General features: G+C 46.7%; 1 pseudogene; it reads left to right on the forward strand.

Moving 5' to 3' along the window:
- LOC124662657 overlaps positions 1 to 21,508 on the forward strand; it is a 60,827-nt pseudogene that overhangs the window by 10,582 nt on the left and 28,737 nt on the right.

Here is a 21,508-nt window from a genome sequence, read left to right on the forward strand (position 1 = left end):
ACCTCATTATTTGCTATCCTTTCATCCTGCTGAATTTGCTTGCAACGTTCATCCTGTGCTTTCTTGAACAATGCGAAAGTTTGTCTGAGATGAAATGTTGTCTTCGTCAAACTTTCTATAACTTTAGCTTCGTTGTCGAAATTTCTTTGACGAGTAGTTGCTTGGTTTTCGGCAGTTGTTCCATTTTTGAGTCGGTCAAATGTAGTTGGTACTTTGTGTGATAGGTCGTATGCGCTAGTCGGCAAGATGTCAATCTGTTCCAATGTATCTTCGATATACTTGGTGTTTTCTTCTTCAATGGAACCACCGAGTTGGAATGCTTGATCCTCCGAAAGTACGCTTTGTCGAGCATCATTTGGTCTTCATGATGCGGATACATTCTTTTCGAGTGGATTCCTTTTCCGGTAGTAAACTATGTCATTTGGTGCTTTCCACTTGTTATTATGAGAAAATGAAAACATTGTATTAACTTATGCGGTACGAGATATAATTAACGAGAAAGATAAAGGGTCATTGTAATTTTCTTACGGGTAAGTTTCCAAATATCCAGGTATTGGGGTCTTCCCCGCCTTTTTAGCACGATCTGCTGCAGCGATGCTCTTTAGTTTTTCATAATCCATGAAGTGTGTACGAGGTGTTCTTGTGTCCAGGTCCGAAAGGCCTTGTTTCATACAACAGTCAAGATATAACGAAGCTGGTGCTATGATGCAGCCGAGCGAGGCGAGTCCATTTTGATTTAGATTTTCTGTACTGGATGACTGCTCTCTTGAGCTCATCTACAAGCAACTGACACAAATCCATGTCCTTCAACTTTGATATGTCCAGATTTTTTACCATTGCTGCCTCCCTTGACACACGGACAGGTTGTTCCGGGGCATATGAATTTCATGTACATAATCAACACAAATACTTTCGAGCTAAATCGTCGTTTGCTTCGTCTTTAACCAACGAGTCTTAGGAGCTTGCGAAGGTCATCGGTATTCATATCCTCATTTTTCCTAAATCCAAGCTCAATCTTCAACTCATGTAATGTTTTGTCGTTGCCACTTTACGATGGTCTAGGAGTTGTGTTTGAACCGTCCGGCAGCCCAAACGGCGGATGGATAGCATAAGAAGTAATCTCAATTACTTTGTTTGCTACTCCTAGATTCGAGTCATGGTTGCTTGGATCTATTCTATTCATAAGGAAGCGAGCAAGTCGGATATTAATGTTTTGCACGATCTTGCTGTCAAGCAAAGGACCCAAACACTGCATCCCGAAGCCTTTTTATATGCCAGTTCCTCCAATATTTCAACACGGGTGAATAGTCTGTCTAAGTGAGCATCTTCTTGTCTTGTTGATCGTTCGGCCATAAAATTTATTTTTGCCTTTTTTGCAATCCTTTTTGCCTTTTCCTGTTTCTTGCCTTTATTTTTTTATCTTCTGAATTTTCGGATATTTTACTGCATGATTAAAATCAATTGTGTTAGACAAAAATGTTTAACAATATAATAAATGCATTTATTTTGCATCCAATGTACTAAGAAAATACTCATATTTACCTCGTTGTATTCATCGTTTTCTTCAACGGTGGTGTTGTTCTCTTCGTTGTCGTCATGCTCGGCGTGATGTTTGGTATTGCGAGACGATTTTCTTATTGCGGCGGCGTTTTCGATTTCTTTCCTCCTTTGTCAGATTTTGTAGGCTGTGTTTTTTCTTCTTCATTGATATTTGGAGCACTTTGGCTAGAGCTGGTGACCTCTTGTCTCTTTTGTAGATGACAATCGTTTGCTTCTCCTTGGACTTTTAGAACCAATATCAGCGAGTTTCGGACTCTTTTTCCATTCTTGCTTGCCTCTTTCTCGATGATATATTCTTGTGCTTTCTTCCTGCAAGGCTATTCAAATTGTTTCTGCGAGGAGGCGGTTTGACTCTTTGTTGCAATATTTTTAGAGCAATCTGCGCTTGTTCTTGCTTCACAATTTTTCCTTTTAGAGTGTATATTTGCATTTAATGCATTTATGTTGTCTTGATCTTCGGGAACACAACCGCCAGTGGCTTCAAGTTTAGTGGGGCAATTGGAGCTTCCTCGTGATTTATAGTGGCTGCAATAATATCGCAGAAATCATCTATCCAAAGGTTAATACATGGAAATCGTATTTAAAATTTAATATAATAGTTTGAAGCTATTATAGTTTTATATAGACGCGTTTTAGTTGTAGAGACGTTTTAGTTAATCTTAAACTCATTGTCACGGATGATAAGTACCAGAAAATTTTTATATTAGAATTTTTGAATTTTTTTGTTTTGATATGCTTTAAAGATAAGCCTGTTTGACTTCAAAAGAATCATAAGAGTAACACATTTTTGCATTGATTGATATATTTGTACATTACCTTCATTCAAGGACGGTGATTCCTGCTGACTTGTCATACCGGAGTTTTGCTATTCTTCCTGAAATTGAAATGCAAAAATCTGCATGGGAGGAAAGCAATTGTTTAAGTTTATCATGGAAACTATTCTTAAATTAATTTTGTTAAGATGAGTGCCATAGCGCACTTTCACACATAAAGCTGTGATTATGTTTTAATTTGATAAGGCAATATGTGCAGGGGGTTAAAGTTATTATTTAAATTTTCCTTGGTTTCTACTCATGGTTACACACATATTGCTTGTAGTTTTGCCTTAGATTAATAAGGTTTGTACCTGGAGATACGAGTGCATTACGGTTCTAAAGCTGTTTACAACGATCAGATTACTAAGCAAATAAATATTTAATAACGAAAGGTCTTCTTTATACGCAGATGCCATTTATTTCTTTAATTTCTATTCCATTGGAGAAGAAACTAAAGGATGAGCAATCGGTTGACTTGATCCATACTTGTGCCCGAACTCAAAGATCCGAGATCTCTAAAGGCACGCGCCGTCGCGGATTGAAGTGTGGCCGGCGGAGTCGGCGGAGTGAGTAGAGTAGCCACCGTAATCCCCGCGGCAACAACTCGGATCTCCACGGCTTCCGTCACCGCTGGTCGATGAGGAGGAGGGGATTGTAGAGAGGATAGGTGTTTGGCTGCTCGCTAGGGTTTGCCCTCACTTTTTGCTTGACCGGTGATGGGGGAAGAAATGGGAGCTGCCACACGATCTATTTGTTCTAATTTGTATATAAGGAATACGGTTGTGGAGACAACGAATTCGAGCATCGTAGTGCGATCTGTTGCTTGATGGGAAACTAACCTCGGATGGAGCAGCGGTGGAGACTTTCTTGATTCTCCGACAAGTTCTTGTACGGGGTCGGCCTGTACCGCGTCCTTGCGCTGAGTTCTTCCGTGTGTGTTTGAGTAGATTAGAGTTGAGTATGTAGGTTTTTGCCCTAATACGGTTCTAATATAGATGTAGAAGACGAATTTGGTTGATATTGTGGGACCCACCACGTCAGGTTTTTGCGGGATTTTTTGATATTCGAACAATACCACTTATACTCTAACGATTTAATTCATTATTTTAATAATGGATATTATTACCAGGTTGTTTCTTTTGGTATTTGTTGCAGCTTTTTTTTTTTTTTTTAGATCAGTTTCTCTGGGGATATTACAGATGCGGCGCGAAGATCAAATATTGTATCTTTTTGGTATTAGTTGATAGTTTCGTTTTTCGTGATATCTAATGTTGCTTGATATTATGTAGTTCGTTTGTGCTTGTATGCGCGAGTACGGGCGTGGCACGAAACGGGTACAGATTGTTGGTAAGGGTTGAACCAAGGTTGCACATGTACCTCCGGTGGCATGTGGCGGGACGCGTGACACGTTGCTAGTATCTTCGCCGCGAATGCGGAACGGCGGTTGCTTGTGGTGCCGTTGGATCTGCCTCGAGAGAGGAATCGTCGAGTCTCATCCGTCGCTCCGAACTGTTCCCGACCGGAGAGCTGTGGGGAGCTCATTCATGTCCCATCCGTCGCCTCGGAATCTGTTTCGCTCTCTATATAGATTGCGTGGAGCTCTCCATAACTTCCTGTCCTTCTCCGTTGCTCCAATCCACCAAAGTCTTGTCTTGTTCATCTTTTTCAAGTTGTTTCATCTACGGTAGGTATGGCGTCCAATTCCACGGTCGGCAACTCTGAAGCGGGGACGCGGTCGCCCTATTGGAAGCAAGGACAAGGTCCCCCGGGCGTCGAGGAAGTTGAAGGCTGCCGCTGCCCCGCTCGCGGATGTACCGAGGCCCGGTTGGGCGTCACTGCCACCGGCGAGAATTGCCTCGTGAGCGTCGCGGCCGCCGCGTCCGCCGGTGCCGTAACAACCTTTTGGGTGCCACGGGACATTCCGGCCGTGGCCGTCGTGGAAAATAAGCCGCCAGTGAAATGCTCGTGGAAGGAGGTGTCGATGACCTTGTCACCGGCGCACGAGTTCTTGGTGTTCGTCACCGTCCCAGGACTGATGAAGCTGAGGCTTCCGGTCGCCTTTGCCAAGGCGTACGCGCGGTACGATCCGGGCTATGCACTCTTGCGAGAGGCGAGTCCGAAGCAGGAGCCATGGAAGGTGTCTGATACGTCTCCAACGTATCGATAATTTCTTATGTTCCATGCTACTTTATTGATGATACCTACATGTTTTATGCACATTATATGTCATATTTATGCATTTTCTGGAACTAACCTATTAACAAGATGCCGAAGAGCCGATTCTTGTTTTCTGCTGTTTTTGGTTTCAGAAATCCTAGTAAAGAAATATTCTCGGAATTGGACGAAACTTTCGCCCGGGGTCCTATTTTTGCACGAAGCTTCCGGAAGACCGAAGACCTAACGAAGTGGGGCCACGAGGAGGCCGGGGGGTGGCCGGCGCGGCCCAAGCCACGGCCGCGCCGACCTATCCCCTGGGCCCCTCGTGTGGCCCCTCGCGTTGACCCTCCGCCTACTTAAAGCTTCCGTCGCGAAAACCCCAGTACCGAGAGCCACGATACGGAAAACCTTCCAGAGACGCCGCCGCCGCGAATCCCATCTCGGGGGATTCTGGAGATCGCCTCCGGCACCCTGCCGGAGAGGGGATTCATCTCCCGGAGGGCTCTACACCGCCATGGTCGCCTCCGGAGTGATGAGTGAGTAGTCCACCCCTGGACCATGGGTCCATAGCAGTAGCTAGATGGTCGTCTTCTCCTTGTTGTGCTTCATTGTTGGATCTTGTGAGCTGCCTAACATGATCAAGATCATCTATATGTAATTCTATATGTTGTGTTTGTCGGGATTCGATGGATAGAGAGTACTATGATTATGGTGATTATCAATCTATTGTTCATGTGTTGTTTATGATCTTGCATGCTCTCCGTTATTAGTAGAGGCTCTGGCCAAGTTTTTACTCTTAACTCCAAGAGGGAGTATTTATGCTCGATAGTGGGTTCATGCCTCGCATTTACACCAGGACGAGTGACGAAAGTTCTAAGGTTGTGTTGTCGTTGTTGCCACTAGGGATAAAACATTGATGCTATGTCTAAGGATGTAGTTGTTGATTACATTACGCACCATACTTAATGCAATTGTCCGTTGCTTTGCAACTTAATACTTGGAGGGGTTCGGATGATAACTCGAAGGTGGACTTTTTAGGCATAGATGCGGTTGGATGGCGGTCTATGTACTTTGTCGTAATGCCCAATTAAATCTCACTATATTTACCATGTCATGTATATGCATTATTATGCCTTTCTCTATTTGTTAATTGCCCGATCGTAATTTGTTCACCCAACATGCTTTTATCTTATGGGAGAGACACCTCTAGTGAACTGTGGACCCCGGTCCTATTCTTTACATAGCATACAATCTACTTGTTTCATTGTTTTCTTTGCAAACATCTTCCACTCGATACGTTTAATCCTTTGTTACAGACAAGCCGGTGAGATTGACAACCTCACTCGTTTCGTTGGGGCAAAGTACTTTGGTTGTGTTGTGCGGGTTCCTAGTTGGCGCCGGAATCCACGGTGTTGCGCCGCATCACATTTCGCGACCATCAACCTTCAACGTGCTTCTTGGCTCCTACTTGGTTCGATTAAACCTTGGTTTCTTTCTGAGGGAAAACTTGCTACTGTGCGCATCATACCTTCCTCTTGGGGTTCCCAACGAACGTGTGAGTTACACGCCATCAAGCATAATTTTCTGGCGCCGTTGCCGGGGAGATCAAGACACGCTGCAAGGGGAGTCTCCACTTCTCAATCTCTTTACTTTGTTTTTGTCTTGCTTTATTTTATTTACTATTTTGTTTGCTGCACTAAATCAAAACACAAAAAATTAGTTGCTAGTTTTACTTTATTTACTGTCTTGCTCTCTATATCAAAAACACACAAAAAAATTAGTTACTTGCATTTATTTTATCTAGTTTGTTTTATTTACTGTTGCTAAAATGGCCAACCATGAAAATACTAAATTGTGTGACTTCACAAATGCAAATAATAATGATTTCCTATGCACACCTATTGCTCCACCTGCTACTACGGAGAATTCTTTGAAATTAAACCTGCTTTACTGAATTTGGTTATGAGAGATCAATTTTACGGTGTTAGTTCGATGATGCTGCTTGCCCATCTCAATAATTTTGTTGAACTTTGTGAAATGCAAAAGTATAAAGATGTAGATGGTGATATTATTAAATTGAAAGTGTTTCCTTTCTCATTAAGAGGAAGAGCTAAAGATTGGTTGCTATCTTTGCCTAAGAATAGTATTGATTCCTGGACTAAATGCAAGGATGCTTTTATTGGTAGATATTATCCTCCCGCTAAAATTATATCTTTGAGAAGTAGCATAATGAATTTTAAACAATTAGATACTGAACATGTTGCTCAAGCTTGGGAGAGAATGAAAACTTTGGTAAAGAATTGCCCAACCCATGGACTGACTACTTGGATGATCATCCAAACCTTCTATGCGTGACTAAATTTTTCTTCGCGGAATTTATTGGATTCAGCTGCTGGAGGTACCTTTATGTCCATCACATTGGGGGCGGCTACAAAACTTCTTGATGATATGATGATAAATTACTCTGAATGGCACACGGAAAGAGCTCCACAAGGTAAGAAGGTAAATTCGTTGAAGAAACCTCTTCCTTGAGTGATAAGATTGATGTGATTATGTCTATGCTTGTGAATGGTAGATCTAATGTTGATCCTAATAATGTTCCTTTAGCTTCATTGGTTGCTCAAGAAGAAAATGTTGATGTGAATTTCATTAAAAATAATAATTTCAACAACAATGCTTATAGGAACAACTCGGTAATAACTATAGGCCATATCCTATCGCTAATGGTAATGGTTATGGTAATTCTTATGGGAATTCTTACAATAATAATAGGAATGTACCCTCTGGTCTTGAAGCCATGCTTAAAGAATTTATTAGTACACAAACTGCTTTTAACAAATCTGTTGAGGAAAAGCTTGATAAAATTGATACTATTGCTTCTAGAATTGATAGGCTTGCCTCTGATGTTAATCTTTTAAAATTGAAAGTTATGCCTAATAATGATATTGAGAATAAGATTACTACTACAGCAAATGCCATCCAAGTTAGAATTAATGAGAATATAAGATTAATGGCTGAACTACGTGCTAGGTGGGATAGAGAAGAAAATGAAAAACTAGCTAAAGAGAATAATGTAGCTAAAGTTTGGACTATTACCACCACTAGTAATGCTAATTCTTCACATGTTGCTGCACCTCCTACTATCAATGGTAAAATAATTGGTGTTGGCAATGTTTCTACTCCTAGTGCAAAGCGAACAAAACTGCCTGAAATTGCTAAAACTGCTGAAACTGCTTGTGATAAAACAGCTGAAATTTTTCCAACCTTGGGAACAATGATCCCATTGTTGTAGCTCATAATGATTTAGATTTTGATGATTGCCACATCTCTGAAGTTATAAAGTTCTTACAAAAACTTGCTAAAAGTCCTAATGCTAGTGCTATAAATTTAGCCTTTACAAAACATATTACAAATGCTCTCATAAAAGCTAGAGAAGAGAAACTAAAACTTGAAACTTCTATTCCTAGAAAGTTAGAGGATGGTTGGGAGCCCATCATTAAAATGAAATTCAATGACTTTGAATGTAATGCTTTATGTGATCTTGGTGCAAGTATTTCTGTTATGCCTAAAAAGATTTATGATATGCTTGACTTGCCACCATTGAAGAATTGTTATTTAGATGTTAATCTTGCCGATAATGTTAAAAAGAAACCTTTGGGGAGGATTGATAATGTGCATATTGCGGTTAACAATAACCTTGTCCCCGTTGATTTTGTTGTCTTGGATATCGAATGCAATGCATCTTGTCCAATTGTGTTGGGAAGACCTTTTCTTCGAACTGTTGGTGCTGTTATTGATATGAGGGAAGGTAATATTAAATATCAATTTCCTCTCAAGAAAGGTATGGAACACTTCCCTAGAAAGAGAATGAAGTTGCCTTTTGATTCTATTATTAGAACAAGCTATGATGTTGATGCTTCTACTCTCGATGTTACTTGATTTGCACTTTACGCGCCTAGCTGAAAGGCGTTAAAGAAAAGCGCTTATGGGAGACAACCCATGTTTTACCTACAGCAATTTTTTGTTTTGTTGAGTCTTGGAAGTTGTTTACTACTGTAGCAACCTCTCCTTATCATGTTTTTGTGCCAAGTAAAGTTTCTATGTCAAAGTTGATGTTATATTTGGGATCGCTGCGCAGAAACAGCATTGCTGTCTGTCACGAATCTGGGCACAGTTCCCTGTAGAAAATTCGAAAAAATCTGCCAATTTACGAGCGTGATCCTCAGATATGTACGCAACTTTTATTAGTTTTGAGTTTTTCCATTTGAGCAAGTCTGGTGCCATCTCTAAATTCGTCTTTACGGACTGTTCTGTTTTTGACAGATTCTGCCTTTTATTTCGCATTGCCTCTTTTGCTATGTTGGATTTATTTCTTTGATCCATTAATGTCCAGTAGCATTATGCAATGTCCAGAAGTGAAAATAATGATTGTGTCACCTCTGAATGAGTGAATTATCAATTGTGCACTAACCCTCTAATGAGTTTGCTTGAAGTTTGGTGTGAAGGAAGTTTTCAAGGGTCAAGAGAGGAGAATGATATACTATGATCAAGAGGAGTGAAAGCTCTAAGCTTGGGGATGCCCCCGTGGTTCACCCCTGCATATTTTAAGAAGACTCAAGCGTCTAAGCTTGGGGATGCCCAAGGCATCCCCTTCTTCATCGACAAAACCATCGGGTTCCTCCCCGAAACTATATTTTTATTCAATCACATCTTGTGTTCTTTACTTGGAGCGTCGGTTTGTTTTCGTTTTTGTTTTTGTTTGAATAAGATGGATCCTAGCATTCACTTTGTGGGAGAGAGACACGCTCCGCTGTTGCATATGGACACATGTGTCCTTAGGCTTTACTCATAATGTTCATGGCGAAGTTTCTTCTTCGTTAAATTGTTATATGGTTGGAATTGGAAAATGCTACATGTAGTAATTCTGAAATGTCTTGGATAATGTGATACTTGGTAATTGTTGTGCTCATGATTAAGCTCTTGCATCATATGCTTTGCACCCATTAATGAAGAAATACATAGAGCTTGCTAAAATTTGATTTGCATATTTGGTTTCTCTAAGGTCTAGATAATATCTAGTATTGAGTTTTGAACAACAAGGAAGACAGTGTAGAGTCTTATAATGTTTACAATATGTCTTTTATGTGAGTTTTGCTGCACTTGTTCATCCTTGAGTTTGCTTCAAATAACCTTGCTAGCCTAAACCTTGTATCGAGAGGGAATACTTCTCATGCATCCAAAATCCTTGAGCCAACTACTATGCCATTTGTGTCCACCATACCTACCTACTACATGGTATTTCTCCGCCATTCCAAAGTAAATTGCTTGAGTGCTACCTTTAAACAATTCAAAATTTATCATCTCTTATTTGTGTCAATGTTTTATAGCTCATGAGGAAGTATGTGGTGTTTTATCTCTCGATCTTGTCATTTACTTCGGACGGACTTTCACAATGGACTAGTGGCTTCATCCGCTTATCCAATAACTTTGCATAAAGAGCTGGCAAAGGGTTCCCGAGCCCCAATTAATTAACTTCACTAATAATTCTCTTCACATGTTTTGCTCTGATTTATCAGTAAGCAACTTAATTTTGCAAATAGACACTCCTCCATGGTATGTGAAAGGTTGGACGGCACCCGATGGAATCGGTTAGCCATGGCTTGAGAAAGCAAAGGTGGGGAGGAGTGTCATCATAATAAAATTAAAATAAAAAGGCACTCCTTCATGGTATGAGATTGTTGGCAGGCACCCGATGGAATCGGTTAGCCATGGTTTGTGAAAGAAAGGTTGGAAGGAGTGCCACCCCACTAAAATACATGTGTAAACAAAAGAGAAGAGGGATGATCTACCACGGTGGTAGAAATAACGTCCTTCATGGGAGCCGCTCTTGAAAGTCTGGTTGATAAGGTAGTTAGAGTACCCATTACCATTCGTTGACAACAACAAACACCTCTCAAAACTTTACTTTTATGCTCTCTCGATGTTTTTAAAACCAAAGCTCTAGCACAAATATAGCAATCGATGCTTTCCTCTTTGAAGGACCATTCTTTTACTTTTATTGTTGAGTCAGTCTACCTATCTCCTTCCACCTAAGAAGCAAACACTTCTGTGAACTGTGTATTGATTCCTACATATTTGCATATTGCACTTGTTATATTACTTTATGTTGACAATATCCATGAGATATACATGTTACAAGTTGAAAGCAACCGCTGAAACTTAATCTTCCTATGTGTTGCTTCAACACCTTTACTTTGATTTATTGCTTTATGAGTTAACTCTTATGCAAGACTGATTGATGCTTGTCTTGAAATACTATTTATGAAAAGTCTTTGCTTTATGATTCAGTTGTTTACTCATGTCATTACCTTTGCTTTGATCGCTGCATTCATTACATATGTTTACAAATAGTATGATCAAGATTATGATGGCATGTCACTTCAGAAATTATCTTTGTTATCGTTTTACCTGCTCGGGACGAGCAGAACTAAGCTTAGGGATGCTTGATACGTCTCCAACGTATCGATAATTTCTTATGTTCCATGCTACTTTATTGATGATACCTACATGTTTTATGCACATTATATGTCGTATTTATGCATTTTCGGAACTAACCTATTAACAAGATGCCGAAGAGCCGATTCTTTGTTTTCTCGCTGTTTTTGGTTTCGAAATCCTAGTAAAGAAATATTCTCGGAATTGGACGAAACTTTCGCCCGGGGTCCTATTTTTGCACGAAGCTTCCGGAAGACCGAAGACCTAACGAAGTGGGGCCACGAGGAGGCCGGGGGGTGGCGGCGCGGCCCAAGCCACGGCCGCGCCGACCTATCCCCTGGGCCCCTCGTGTGGCCCCTCGCGTTGACCCTCCGCCTACTTAAAGCTTCCGTCGCGAAAACCCCGATGCGAGAGCCACGATACGGAAAACCTTCCAGAGACGCCGCCGCCGCGAATCCCATCTCGGGGGATTCGGGAGATCGCCTCCGGCACCCTGCCGGAGAGGGGATTCATCTCCCGGAGGACTCTACACCGCCATGGTCGCCTCCGGAGTGATGAGTGAGTAGTCCACCCCTGGACCATGGGTCCATAGCAGTAGCTAGATGGTCGTCTTCTCCTTGTTGTGCTTCATTGTTGGATCTTGTGAGCTGCCTAACATGATCAAGATCATCTATATGTAATTCTATATGTTGTGTTTGTCGGGATTCGATGGATAGAGAGTACTATGATTATGGTGATTATCAATCTATTGTTCATGTGTTGTTTATGATCTTGCATGCTCTCCGTTATTAGTAGAGGCTCCGGCCAAGTTTTTACTCTTAACTCCAAGAGGGAGTATTTATGCTCGATAGTGGGTTCATGCCCGCATTTACACACGGGACAGGTGACGAGAAAGTTCTAAGGTTGTGTTGTCTCTGTTGCCACTAGGGATAAAACATTGATGCTATGTCTAAGGATGTAGTTGTTGATTACATTACGCACCATACTTAATGCAATTGTCCGTTGCTTTGCAACTTAATGCTTGGAGGGGTTCGGATGATAACTCGAAGGTGGACTTTTTAGGCATAGATGCGAGTTGGATGGCGGTCTATGTACTTTGTCGTAATGCCCAATTAAATCTCACTATATTTACCATGTCATGTATATGCATTATTATGCCTTTCTCTATTTGTTAATTGCCCGATTGTAATTTGTTCACCCAACATGCTTTTATCTTATGGGAGAGACACCTCTAGTGAACTGTGGACCCCGGTCCTATTCTTTACATAGCATACAATCTACTTGTTTTACTTGTTTTCTTTGCAAACATCTTCCACTCGATACGTTTAATCCTTTGTTACGAGCAAGCCGGTGAGATTGACAACCTCCACTGTTTCGTTGGGGCAAAGTACTTTGGTTGTGTTGTGCGGGTTCCTAGTTGGCGCCGGAATCCCTGGTGTTGCGCCGCATCACATTTCGCGACCATCAACCTTCAACGTGCTTCTTGGCTCCTACTGGTTCGATTAAACCTTGGTTTCTTTCTGAGGGAAAACTTGCTACTGTGCGCATCATACCTTCCTCTTGGGGTTCCCAACGAACGTGTGAGTTACACGCCATCAGTGTCGACTGTCTGGGAGCATGGAAGCCTGTACCTTGCTGGCGATTGGGGCATGTTCGCTGCTCTCTACGGTCTTCAGTCTGGGAATGTCCTGTCGTTTCGCCACAGGGAGGATACTGCTAGCTTCGTTGTCAAGGTCTTCAACAACGAGGCGTGCCGCGTTTCATTCCTCCCACTGTTGGTCTAGTATTAGCGACGTCGTCTACAACGAACCTGGTTGTGGAATCTTCTGATTTGTTTCCCTCTTCGTTCTTGTATTCTGTTCTGTATTTCCGTATGATGTAATTTTCATGGTATTGCTGAAGTTGCAAGGATTTCGGGTTCTTGTTTTTTTGAATTTGTACTTCTTGGTTTTGTTCTTATTCAAATGGTATACATTCTTTACGAGTACTGTGGTAAAACTGTCATCAGTACAGCTGTTCAACGGGAACGAGTAGAAATATCGTGTCTGTTGGTTTTAGATAATAATTTCTCTTTCTTGTAGGTACAGTTGCTAAGAGGGCGGAGTACAAAAATTAAATTGACGGGAGTACATCTGATTTACGAAGAGCAACGACAGATTGTTTCGTTTGTTTTTGTTCATGTTTCATTTTATATAAGGTATATATTGTTAATAGCCTGGAGTAGTCCGTGGCAACTGAAAGGAGTACAGAGTGCTTGCATGGAGAGGAGTACGAGATTGTTTCGTTGGTATAGTTGGTTTCTTCGGTTCTAGGGGATAGGTACGGTTAGTAATATCGTAGAGTACAGTGTTACAACTAAATCGAGGACAATTGTGTCATGGAGAGGAGAACCAGATTGTTTCCGTTGGTTTCTTCTGTTCTATGTGATAGGTACAGTTGGTAATAGGGTAGAGTACAGCTGATCGCAGTTGATAGTTACGGAGTACTGTCCAATCAGAATCACGAGTACTAATACATAGTATGTATAAGTACCTAACGATGTGCTCGCATAGGTACATTTATGTTGTTGATGGAGTGCTAAACCAGCTGAGTGCACTGTATCTTGCTGTACAGCATGATGCATAAGTATGGTTGCATAGTATGCAATCGATGCGTAAGTACGGTTACATAAAATGAAATGGATTATTTTAATGCTATGTATTAAACTTATTTTTGGAACTGATGGACGACCCCTTGATCCCTGTAACTGCTTTCACCCCCACTACTTTTGACGGTTTTATAGGTGTTGGCGCATAAGTGTTTTTCATGGTCTATAATTAGCAACCGCTACTACTAACTGCCAACTCCGGTCCTTATATTACGAACATGAACATTTCCTTGTGTCTCTACCACATCATCCGCTGAGAAACAACAACATACTGCCGTACAGGAAAATCCACTCTTTTTCTCTGCAATCATCATCAATGGAGCAGGGTTCTTCCTCTCTCGTTTCTGAGATCGCTTCTGGTCCATTGACCCATATCGGCGCTCACTCGGACGTCATCACCGTTGCTAGAATGTCCCGAGGTATGCCGGTATGCGCAATGCTATCCGTGAGGATGCAAGGTTTCCTTTTGGATCGCCGTGTCTGCTGCATTCTGATCCTCGTTCATGGCCTGCTGATCGCACTGAACAGGTATTCATTGTTTTCCATTGATTGCATGAAAATGTTTGTGTACTGTATTTTACACTATATAATTCGTAAATTCGCAGGGTATTGACGCATCGCTAATGCCACTGGACTCTCCTTCCGCAAAAGCATTTGTTCCTTTTACACAGGAGGGGCCTGGCGACAAGCACTGGGTTGGTTCCAATGGCGAATGGGTTGCAGTTGTTCAGGAGCAAGCACGGTGGTCTGCGCAACGTCTACACAGATGAGGAGATCCCTCTGCCATCCGTTCGTAACGTTGGCATAGTTCCTGATGGGCCTTTCTTGTATCGGTATGATTTGGCACACATGCAGTTGTTGAAGATTCAGATAACTGCTGAACCATACAGGGTTGGAAACAAATGGAACTACTATGTCATAGCGAGTGTTTGATAAGATAATTGCAATCATGCGTGGTGGTAGTAGGGACGTGCGGTGGAGGATCCTTCGCAATGATTACCTTGCACCTTCAAGGTATGTTGATGCCATTCTTACGACTGGTAGGATCTACGGCTATTCTGCACCCGGAGGGGACGTCCTTGTTTGGGAACCTACTATTTGGGGTTAGTTTTTGATTTACGTGCTTATAGTTTAATTTTTTCTTTATTTTTGCTCTTATTATTTTTTATTGCGTAGTGTTCTTTGCATGACGTTATTCCTAGTTATGTAATATCTGATGTATCTTAACTACATCTAAACAAATAAACAGTCTTGGTGCTGCTCCTCGGGTGATAGCTGCTCCGGAGATTATTGAGCAGACCAAACTTACATGGTGCTTGTTCATGATGGTAACAACATTCCTCCCGGCACGTGGTTCCTTTCTCCGGGGCATGAAGGCACCATTCTTTGGATTAATGTTAGAGGTCATGGTGAACCCGGTGAAGGTGATCCCATGGATCATATGGGTAGGGCGCTCACTGAATTACCCGTCGATGCGTTGTCATGTTTATGCAAGAGATTCTTACAATGAAGACCCCGTCACACCAAATTGGGTCAGGCTTGAAGATCTGCAAGGCACTTCTGTGTTCGTTGGTATAAACTACCCTTTTCTGCTTGGTCCTCCTGATGAAGCTGGTGTCGACGGTGTCCATGCAGCTCCTGTTTTCACACCAGACTGTGTGTTTGCTACTCACAAGCGTTTCCACCAAGTACCACGACTGTTCCAGATTGGTGCAGGATGTCAGTCAATGGTGGAGTTGGCATTGGTTCTACTTTTGAGTATGGTGTGGCTAACTGGGGTGATATTGTGGAGTCTCCTATGTGGTTTATTCCTACTTTGCCAGTTGTAGTGTGGGGATTTGGCTTTTAGAGATGAAGAAGTGTCTGAGAACTCTATAAGTGTCGCTAGTGAAGTATTTTTAAGTCAGTTCTATTGCAGATGTGTTCTTTAAACCATGGGTTGAATTTGTATTAAAGTTTGTTTCAAGGATGTTTTATTCTTATATGTTCCTTTGTTTGTGTTGTATTGAAGAATCTTATATGTAGTATTGTAAATTTTAACGGACTTACGGTTATTCAAGATGTTGTTGTTCTTAACTGTTTATTTATCTGTTTATCCACACCTTTTCTGTGCCAGCGTGGTGGAGTACATATGTTACCTTAGTACAAGTACAGCTGTGGCACCAACAAAGCCATCTATATAATAATATATGTAAAATTGGAACCATTTTTGTTTGTATTAAAAGTATCATTGTTTGTTCCTCTAAACATGTTTTGTTACATTAACCTTTAAACATAGTCTGTTAAATGAGTCGCCTGTTAGAGCTGGTTCACCACCGGCACGACGACTCTTACGGCGTCATCTCCTGCAGATCGTTGAGTCCTCTAACCGCCATCTTCCGCGATGTGTCATCCTCACCCCTGAGATCCAAACATTGCCTGCGCCGCTGCAATTTGCTCCTCTAGGCCCTGCCCTGACAAGTGTGCCCACGATGATGCTAAACATATCTGCAGTAGCGGTAGCTTCCGTCACGGCTTCGTCGACGCTTCTCCTCTGCCATCTTTGGCTATGTTGAACTTTCATAATTTAGATGTCTAATTCAGGACCGAGGAAAGTAAAATTGACACAAAATTACCTATGGGAGTTTGGGGCTCACCACGAGCAGACTTATAGTATATCAGCAATTCTGAATATCCCGTTATAGTTCGCGCCGTGCTGGTGCTGAGGAGTGGATAAACCTAACCCTAACCGTGTTTGGCAGTCAGTCGAATTTAATAATGCTTTGAAAATCATCGGGAATGGGAGAATATTATGTAGTACTGGTAGTACTAGTATTTGTTTAATTAGACAAGAATTGCAACACAAAGGATGACATATCCTAGTGGTTCCAAGGTGTTACGCATAGGTCGTGAGTTCAACTACTCTTATGTCGTGGTATCGTCACGGCATATGCCATAGGGTGGCTAATCGAGGTGGTTCCTAGTGGTCTCACGGCGGTATCCGGAAGCGGGTATGGGCACGAGCGACACGGCGACGTACCCAGGTTCGAGGCCCTCCGATGGAGGTAACACCTCTACTCCTGCTATGAATGTATATGATGTATAACACAGTACAATGGTGCTCCTTGAGCTGTATCCGGCTGCTCTGAGGTGGATGAAGGTCTCTCTCTCAGGGCAGCTCTCAGACTAGTGAATGGCAACCGATTGATCGTCCCCCGCACGAGGGGGGTAGCCCGGCTTATATAGGCACCGGCACTTTACATATAAGTCCCTAGACTACAGTGGCCAGCATGGGCCGGCTTCGGCTCCCGTCCCTTCCCGAGGTGCTGACGCCAGGGAGCCGTTGAACGTAGTGGCACGTCCCATCCGCCTGCTCTGGTCAGCGACGTGGGGGTGCTGTGGTTGTCGTCATCACGCTCTGTAGCGCGTACGGCTCGACGTACGCGTGATGGCCTGTCTGGCGCGTGGCACTGCTGCTCTACAGTGCCCCGTACCTTACAGGAGATGAGGTCAGCGTGGACCTTTGAACCCGGCTCACCTACCCAGTTCCTTCCAGGGCAAGACTCGCCAGCCTCGAGTCGGTCCGAGGTACGAACCCCGCCGGATATGGCTTGTAGAAGCCGGCCCAGCCTACGGCGTTGAAGGCCGCAGCCGGACCGACTAGGACTTAGAGCCGGCCGGCTCCGAGGCAGCCGGCCACGGCTCCAGCCGGCTGCTCCTCAGCCGGCCTTTGCCGCGAGCCGGCCGACCTTAAGCCGGCCGCTCCGCGTCCATTGCCCTACCCGGGGTCTTCCCCCCGACATTAGCCCCCGAAGCTGACAAGGTCCTACGTCTGGGAGGACCTAGGCAGGTTTCCCTGGCTTTACATATTTCTCGCTTGTTTCCGGCGGCTCCCGGAGGGGCCAGCTGAGAATTTTCATTCAGCCGGCTGCGCCCTCGTCCGGCTCGCCCCGTCCGGCTTCCTCCAGCCGGACGCCTTTCTTGCTCTTGTCGTTTTCACTTTTTCTCAAGTGTCAAAGACGTTTCCGGCTTGTTGCCAGAATCTGGGGTCGGGTCGATTTTATCGTCCGGCTCCGGCTTGGGCTGCAACGGCAACTCCGCCGCCTCGAGCCCCGCGCCCGACTTGACCGCTCTGACGGCTTCGTCAGCGTGGCCGTTTCGTATGGTCACATCACTGTCCCCTTCCGGATTTTCTGCGGTCGTGGGCGAAGTGGGGCGACCGTTTCTGGTAACTGCCGGCGTCGTGTGGGGCGGTTTCGGCGCAGTTAATCCCATCGTGGCCCACGATCGCCACGTGGCTGCGTAACGGGCGCGCGGGGCGGCTATAAATGCCCCCCGCACGGTACCGAGGCACTCTTCTTCCTCCTTGCGCCACTGCCCCTTCTCTCTCTCGTTCTCTTCGCTCTTGCGCTCTCGCACGCCGTCGACCTTTCTCCGGCGACCTCCTGGCGAACCTTGGCGACATTTCGCGGCCGGAGTCCTCCGCCGTTCGGCAGCCGTCCGCACGCCAAGCCGGCGCCACGGGGCCCCGCGGCTCGACGCTGCGCTCATCGCCGCCGCGCTCTCCTCCGGTGAGGAGCGGTTCCTCTTCTCCCTTTGATCTCAATTGGACTTCTTCCTCCTCCTCTTCGTCCATGGCCTCCGCCAGCGGGTCCTGGAGGGGCTCGCTCATGAACGACGACGACATCGAGCGGCTGGTGCGCCTCCGCCGGATTCCTCGGGAGGTGGTCACGCGAGCGCCCGGCGAGGAGATGGCGCCCAAGCCGGAGCCCGGTGAGCGCGTCGTCTTCGGCGCGCACCTCGACCGCGGGCTAGGTCTGCCGGCTTCGGCCTTCTTCCGCCGGTTTTTGGATTTCTTCGGCCTGCAGCCCCACCACTTGCCGGCCAACGCGTGCGTCCTCCTTAGCTGCTATGTGGCTTTTATGGAGGGCTACGCCGGCTTGTGGCCAACCGTCGAATTCTGGAGCCGGCTCTTTTACCTCAAGTCGCGAGATGACCGAGGGCCGCTCGAGGACCTGCGGCTGCGCCTCCATATATCCCCGCGCCGGCTCGTTCTTCCCGAAGATACCGACTGTCGACTCGGTGAAGAACTGGCAGATGACGTTCTTCTACGTGAAGAATGCCAACCCAATCGTCGACCGGATCAACCTGCCGGAGTTCGATCCGGCTCCTCCGACCACCCGGCTCAACTGGGGCCACAACGCCAAGTCGGCGGATCCGGACGCGGAGGTCAACCTCCTCTGGGATTTTTTGGGGCAGTGCGTTGCGAGGGCCGGCCGAGCGCCGAGGACCTCCTCTGCACCTACATGGAGCGCCGGGTGATCCCGCTCCAGCTCCGTGTCCACAAGATCGGGCTTATGTCCGGCCGGCTGGATCCGACCCGGACGTCGAGGATAGCGCTCACCAAGGCCCAAGTCGCTCGCCGGGTGAATAACATCACCAAGGCCAACCTGCCGGAAGACTGGGCGTGGGGGCTGCCGCCTTACGACCGGGCCGCGCCGCCTGAGCGGGTAAGTTGTACTTTTAGCTTGTGCCTTTCGGCTTGCGGCTGCGTGGCTCGCTTTTTACTCATCTGTTCTTGTTTTCTAGATCTTCCCCCGCCAAGAGGCCGAAGACGGCGACTTGGCGCGCAAGGTCTGGACGGCGGATCTAGTGGATCCGGCTGACCAAGCCGACGACCAGGCCGGCGACCAAGCCGGTGATGACGACTTGCTGGCGGTGCCCGACCAGGGCGGCCAAGGGGAGTACAACCCGCCGCCTTCGCCGGAGCAGTTGGAGGAGGAGGCGGAGCCGGCCACGTCCACCACGGGGCCGGGACCGATTCGGGCGGTGCCCTTGCGCACGAGGCCGCCTGCCGCCTCGGCGACTTCCGCGCCGAAGAAGAGGCGAGCCGCCGGCGGGAGTACGGCCAGGCTGGAGGGCCAAGCCAAGAAGCAGCGCCAGCGAGGGCCAAAGAAGGTCCCTGAGATGGCCGGGTGAGTCCTTTTTGTTTTCTTCATTGTTTGATTCCTTTTCTTTCCTTACTTTGCATTTATCTTCTTTTGTTTGCTCGACTAGGGCCGCCATCAAGTTTGCCCAGGGCGGCAGCTCTGGGCCGGCTGCGCGTGTTGCGCCGCCGTTCCGCCGGCAGAGGGAGCCGACGCCGCCGCCTTCGACACGCGCCCGCACGCCGCCTGTTGTCGTTGTGCCGCCCGTGGCATTCGCCGCGCCGCCTCCCGCGGGGGCGTCTTCTTCTGCTGCGCCTCCTTCAGCGCCGGGCCCAGGCGCTCAGGGCGAGTCGGCCCAGAGGCCTACTCTCGGCGACCTGTTTCCGCACCGCGCGCCGCTGCTGGGGCTGGCTGCTGGAGCCGGCCAAGGTGTGCCTCCGGCGGCAGGAGCTGGAGCTGGCGGAGCTGCGCCGCCTGAGGAGCCGGAGGTGGTTCCCACCGGGCCAGCCGTGCCGCCTCCGGCCCCGGAGCCGCAGCCGGGAGGAGCCGGCGCGTGCCGAGGACGCCGACTCCCGGGCGTTGGTGAGATCGAAGGGCCCGGCGGTGTCGCCCACCGGCCTTCACGTGGCCAAGGGCGCCCGGCTGGCGGCCGTGCCATCCGCCTCGGATTCCGGCCTTCGGTTCGGCCGGTACCATGGAGAGGGCCCGGCACCGGGCGGACTCCAGCCGAGATATACAACCGGGAGGGGCAGCCCGGCACGGCGCCCCTGAAGATGCTTTTCTCTGGCTACCGCGCCAGCATTAAGACCAAGGCCTCCGAGGCTCTGGCCCAGCTGTCGACGCTGGAGGAAGCTGACAAGGTAGGCGGCTTTTATCTTATTTTCTGCGATTTTACTGTTATCTTGGTAGCCCTCCGAGGCATGGGCCGGCTGCTCGGAGCCGGTCCAGGTTTCGCCTAAACGATTCTCTTTTTCAGGCGGTTGAGGAGCGCCGCACCGTCTTGTACAACAAGGTGGTGACTAGCTATCACAAGGCCAAGCTTGAGCGGGCCACCTTGGCTCGTGAGCTGGAAGCCGCCAAGGGTAAGCTCTTGCTTCCTCTGGCTTGGTGTCTTTTTTCTTTTATCTTTGTTGGCCGACATCTCTTTCCGGCTGCCCTCACGGTTGAAGCCGCCAGGGTCCCGCAGCTCGGAGAATGACCTCCGGGTTGCTCGCGCTCAGTGCGCCGAGAGCGAGGAGGCGGGCCGTGCCGCAGCCGCCAAGCTCAAGGTGGCTGATGGGGAGTTGACGCGGCTGCGCGCGCTGGAGAAGAACCATCTCGCCGAGCTCACCTCCCTTAGGACGGCGGAGAAGGAGAAGGTGGAGGATCCGAGCCGGCGGCTGGCCGAGGTGGAGGAGCAGGCGGCTTGCGCTTCGAGCAGGAAGTCACCGCCAAGTCCGCGGAGCCGACGGCCATCGCCAAGCACTGGACGGACATGATTGGCGCGATCGACGTCGGTTTCTCGGGTGAGTTTATGTTTCCTTCCCCTTTGCCGGCTTTCGGCTGTCGGCTGCCAGCTTTTCGCTGGTAGCCGGCTGCAGAAATTTATCTCTTTGTTGTTTTTTTTTTTTTTTTTTTTGCTATCTCCATCTTCGGGCTGGGGGCAGTCGGCTCGTGCCGGCTGCCGCCAGTCTTTTTCTTGTCCTTCGAAATCTCCATCTTCGGGCTGGGGGCAGTCGGTTCGTGCCGGCTACCACCAGTCGTACTTTAGAGCTTCGGAATCTCCATCTTCGGGCTGGGGGCAGTCGGCTCGTGCCGGCTGCCGCCAGTCCTACTTTAGGACTTCGAAAATTTGCATTTTTCAGCTTATTTCGGCTTTTATGACCTCTCGACATGCTTCCTTCTTGCAGCGGCCTTTCCGGAGACGCGGGAGGAAGCTTTGGCGGCTG

The sequence above is a fragment of the Lolium rigidum genome, chromosome 6 (genome assembly GCF_022539505.1).
Source record: "Lolium rigidum isolate FL_2022 chromosome 6, APGP_CSIRO_Lrig_0.1, whole genome shotgun sequence".
NCBI lineage: Eukaryota > Viridiplantae > Streptophyta > Magnoliopsida > Poales > Poaceae > Lolium > Lolium rigidum.